The sequence below is a fragment of the Parasteatoda tepidariorum genome, chromosome 5 (assembly GCF_043381705.1).
Source record: "Parasteatoda tepidariorum isolate YZ-2023 chromosome 5, CAS_Ptep_4.0, whole genome shotgun sequence".
NCBI classification, from domain to species: domain Eukaryota; kingdom Metazoa; phylum Arthropoda; class Arachnida; order Araneae; family Theridiidae; genus Parasteatoda; species Parasteatoda tepidariorum.
The window spans coordinates 7,282,729-7,288,214 of record NC_092208.1 but is presented as its reverse complement, the minus strand read 5'-3'; the positions used below and the strand labels follow the sequence as shown (position 1 = coordinate 7,288,214).

General features: G+C 36.4%; 1 protein-coding gene across 1 annotated transcript in view; it reads left to right on the top strand.

Moving 5' to 3' along the window:
- Positions 1-2,981: 2,981 nt before the first annotated feature.
- Positions 2,982-5,486, top strand: part of LOC107453622 (ankyrin repeat and BTB/POZ domain-containing protein 2) — a gene marked incomplete in the record, with an annotated part of 89,464 nt that continues 86,959 nt past the window's right edge. Inside the window, 1 exon segment of the mRNA XM_043046411.2 lies at positions 2,982-3,494.

The window sequence follows — 5,486 nt, the reverse complement described above, 5'->3', positions numbered from 1 at the left end:
TGGTGGTGGTTCATGATCGTTCCAACATTTGATTTTTAGATACTACGATGGAAATCCGTGATGGTTCAACATAAACAAACCATTAAAAAAAGTTGCTATTCTTATGTTGGACCATCATAAATCAGTCCGAATTCCTACATTGGGATGGTGGTGGTTCATGATCGTTCCAACATTTGATTTTTAGATACTACGATGGAAATCCGTGATGGTTCAACATAAACAAACCATTAAAAAAAGTTGCTATTCTTATGTTGGACCATCATAAATCAGTCCGAATTCCTACATTGGGATGGTGGTGGTTCATGATCGTTCCAACATTTGATTTTTAGATACTACGATGGAAATCCGTGATGGTTCAACATAAACAAACCATTAAAAAAAGTTGCTATTCTTATGTTGGACCATCATAAATCAGTCCGAATTCCTACATTGGGGTGATGGTTACTTATTTTGGTTACCATCAATTAAAATATAATGATTGAGGATTGAATTGATAGTTATCATCAAGATTATGTTGGTACATCAATGGAAAACGATAAAAAATTTTGACCTGGGAGGGCACGGGAGGTAAAGATATTGGTTTCTGGGTTGTACAATTGCGAGTCAATAGAGTTTGGTCTTCTTGAAGTTTGGACACTGGTTGTCGGAGTTTGTTTGATTAATGGCGAATTAGTTTAGTTCTGTAAATAATCTTAGTTTTGTAATGTAAGAAACCAACCAGTTGTCAACGAGCTCCTATTGATTTTTTTTGTAAAGACCCACGGTTCGGGGTTTCAGTCTTAATTATATACGAGGGATGTTTTTTAAGTAAGGCCGTGTGCAAATAAAAACCCAAATGAAAGAAAATTTGCCAGAAGCAAATTCGTTTTCAGATTCTTCATACGTTTTTTTCGGCATAGTTACCAAGTTTATTTAAACACTTATCATACCTTGTAATTAGATTTAGAATACCTTCATACAAACTTGCCCCCTGCTCCGTTCACTAAGAGGTCACGGCGGATTTCACGTATTCGTCATCATTGTAGTGATTGCTGCCAGTTTTATGTTTGAAATGTAGGAAAAGATGAAAACCGCTCAGCCCAAAGCCTGGGCTGTAGGTTCAAAACTTTCCAACCCAAAGAGTCCAATAAAGCTGGGATCTAAGCTGCGAGAGCAGCAGCATGACAGTGAATTTTGCTACTTCACAAATAGGCATATGAAGTGTGCAGCAGATAGGTTTTTTGCCGACTAAAAACGCATCATTTGATCGAATCTCGTGCGTGGCTCGCGATTTGTTAAATTTGAATATTTAAAAGACGCAGAACTGACCGTACAGTTTACATACATAGCTGCAACTTAGAAATAACCACGCTCTGCTACCATCAGCTATCAAAATTAATTTGTTTTGCATTTCCAACTTACGGGCCCGAAAAAATATGGAATCGTGTAAACTTATGGCAAGACTCAAATTTCGTCATGTCATCGTCGATGTATTTTAATTGTGACCGGCAGTATCTCAGAGCTGACTCAAGGCTAGGCACAAAGCTTACATTTTTCTTTTTTCATAAGATATTTGGTTATCATCGACGAAAATGACATGTTATTTCGTGTTTCTCTTCAATGCAGGCTATCCTGATGTTCGCCGGGAATTTAACGGGTGTGTTTTCCACAACTAGAATTCGTTTGCCTTCGAGAACAGTCCGGTTTTTTGAACGTGCTTCAAAGTCTGGATTACCGGCATGGTCCAATTATCAATATGAGCATCTTTGGCCATGGTTTTATTTTATAACCGTCGTTGAACAGCCGACCCAATCTTTTGGGTTTACGACTACTAATGTTCAGTTCCTTTGTCTTCTAATTTTGAGCACAATCCAGAAGGCAAGGGATCTCTTTTATGCAATATTGGGTGAAATTTGCCTTCGTGGAGGAATTTTTGATGGAACTAACCCACATTTGCGTTACATAGAGAGGAAGACCACGAGAGCCACCCACGGATAGCATGACGACAAAGAGACTCGAACCCATGATCCGTCTACCACTGAGGATATCTTACGTCAGCACTGTGAGAAGCGAGAAGCAGGATGCGGATTCGTATCGACATCCCTGGGTATCGAACCCGGTTCACCTCATTGGAAGGCGAACGCTCTATCCCCCGAGCCATCGCGGCTCATACTCGCTTATTCGCGACGGTCTGGGAAACATCCCTGAGGATGATCCGAAGACATGCCATCACAATTTTCATCCTCTGCTGAGGGGATGGCTTTGGTAGCCCGACGACCTGCACTTTACAGTAGAACAGTTTAACGAGGACCGATGCCGCACACCCTTGGTCCTTACGCAGACTGATCAAAGTGGTCACCCACCCGCTAACTGGTCGGAGTCAGTGATGCTTGACTACCGGAAACCGTGTCTTTACGATCAGTCCACTGCGTGACTTGAAGAGTCTAGTTCTTCTCATTGCTTATTTTGACTTTTTCTTTGAAGATTGTTGCTGAAGAATGAACGGTGATGGTATGTTAAGCCGGGGTTTTTTTTTAATAATCTTTTATTCGCTTTAGAGAGGCAAAGGTGCTTTCTCGTTTCTGGCAAATTGTGTGTAGTTACTGTGAATGATCGAAATCAAGAGAATGTCGACTTTCACCGGCGAATGTCAACAATCACATGGTCGTTTTTTGAATGTCCGAGATATTCGTTATATCCGATTTTATATTTATTGATATTATTATATTTATTCGATATTTTAATATCTGCTGAGGATGGATTGGGAGAAACATCAGGTCCCGCAGTGGACTGATCGTTAAGACACGGTTCCCAGCAGATCACCGAAGTCAAGCATCACTGGCTGCGGTCAGTGTGCGGGTGGGTGACCACTTGGATCAGTCTGCGTAAGGACCGAGGGTGTGCGGCATCGGTCCTTGTTAAACTGTTCTACCGTAAAGTGCTCGACTTCGCGGGGAGGTCGTCGGGCTACCGAAGCGGGGGTGTTATCCCCTCCACAGAGGATCAAAATTGTGATGGCATGTCTTCGGATCATCCTCAGGGATGTTTCCCAGACCGTCGCCAATAGCCCATTGTGCAGCTCTAGTGCGACGTAAATTAGCAACAACAACAGGAGAAACATCAGTATTCGAAGTACCTGGCAAATGTATACGGGGGAGTGGCACTGAACCTTAAAAATACATCAGTGTATGGTATACCGGGCAGTGGCACTTGTTGTTGTTGTTGCACGACCCCATTGACCAGCAGTGCTAGACCAGGTCCGTGACGTTATACACCCTCAAAAAATCCAACACCGTCAATGGATCACCTGCTAAATCCTGTTTGGTGAGCTCCAGGCACGCGAGGATGTAGTGAGGCGAAGCCTGGTTTGAAGAACAGTTGGTACAAATTTCAAAGTTCTTGGATCCTTCCGAAAATTTCATTGATTTAGTAGTAGTAGTAGAGTGGCACTTACATAGATCTAGTACATATTTCGGACATTTACCAAAGCGACTATGTGATTGTCAATATTTATCGTAAGTCAACAACCAACAATTTCGATCATTCAGGGTAACATATATGGGTAGAATAAAATACTTTAGTTCAGTATGAGGAGAAAAACATTTTCTCGTTATCATATTGATAGTGTATATGTGTGTAGAGAAATTTCTATTTTGAAGTGTTGTTGAAACAATAGATTTATTTGAAGTTTTCTATGTGCAGTAATTGCAATAATATTTAAATTTTATCTGTATTACTTTGTAAGAAAACTTGTTTTTGTAGGTAGTAGTAATTTGAAGTTCACAAATTTAAAACTAATATTACTATTTAAGATAAGATTAAAGGATTTGATAAGGTAAACTTGTAATGATAATTCAAATTAAACATCCTACATTTATTTAATAAAATTTTGAAATTTAGAGATTAATACTAACAACCCTTCAAGTCACACTTTCAAAATTTTAAGGTTTAACAAGTGTTGTCATTGAAATTTGATTGTAAATTAGATAATTTTTCCGTTGGAATAATTGGATTTAAAAATTTGAAGATTAAACCAGTCGAAGTGTAAAAATATTGTTATTACTTATGTAACGTGAAATATTGTTTAAGTTTGATGGCATTTTCTAGTTATTAAAAAACAAATTTAAATTGAGCATGCCTGTTTTTCAAATAACTTAAAATTATATTTGAAAATGATTTACTGCTTTACTTTGACATTTTTCTAGTGATTGAAAGGTTGGAGTGATTTTTCTAGTGATTGGAAGGTTGTAGTTATTTTTCTAGTGATTGAAAGGTTGTAGTTATTTTTCTAGTGATTGAAAGGTTGTAGTGATTTTTCTAGTGATTGAAAGGTTGTAGTTATTTTTCTAGTGATAGAAAGGTTGTAGTTATTTTTCTAGTGATTGAAAGGTTGTAGTGATTTTTTTCTAGCGATTGAAAGGTTGTAGTGATTTTTCTAGTGATTGAAAGAAGTAGTAAATATATTAGTCTAAATTTTTGAAAGCATTTAATAAAGTTAATATGTAAACATGTATGGTTTAAATTTCCTTTGAAAGTTTTTAATAGGACACTGAACGTTGAGAACAAAAAAGTGCAATTTTTATTATATCATTTTCAAATTTTAACAGAATATTGTTAGCATTAAAAGAAGTGTGTGTAACAATGTTTTAGAAAAAAATAATCATTGGTTTTAAGGTTATAGCTAAAAGCGTGGTTTTTATTTGTTGAAAATTAAAAAGTTCCTAGCGAACGAATTTAAATTTTTTTAAATGAAATATTTACCTAAAAACGTAGTTTTATAGGTATTTAAATAAATTTAAGAGGTTATGGTAACCGTATAAACATAAAACGTACCTAAGCATTAAATGTTTTTGTACCCAAATTTTTTTTCAATAAAATCGCTTCATTATCTTTGTTCAATTAATTAAATATTAAATCAAGATATTGAGTTAATCAAGGGCCTTGAAAATTAAACAAGATACATCTAAGACTACCTGAATTTTTTTTTTCTAACAATGAAAAAACAGACTTTCTGAAGTTGTGAGAACAATGAAAAATTCCACCACGAGAAAAAGCAACTTAGTCAATGAGAACAAAAATATATATTCATATATGGATCTTTTATAAATTCATAATCTGTAAAAGAAAACTCCTGATTTTAACACTGTTTGTTGTAGAATACGAGGGTTGCTATTTATATTTCTGGCCTTGGCAACAGTAAGTGTTGCTAGGCGACCGCAGACGATTTTAATCGAAAGTTTGATATTTTTATACATAAATTCAGCAGACGATTTACCATTATAGCTTCATTTATGTTGACAGTAAATTGAAAAGTTCTTCTCTTTCAAAAAATGGAATTGAATCGTGAACATTTTCGTGCCATTATTTTTCATAACTTTCGACGTGGATTGACAAGACAAGAGTGCTTCGATGAACTTAATTCTTTATTCAGCGATAAAGCGCCATCCTACATCACTGTAAAAAATTGGTATAACGAATTTAATCGTGGTCGATGTTCGATCCAGGAC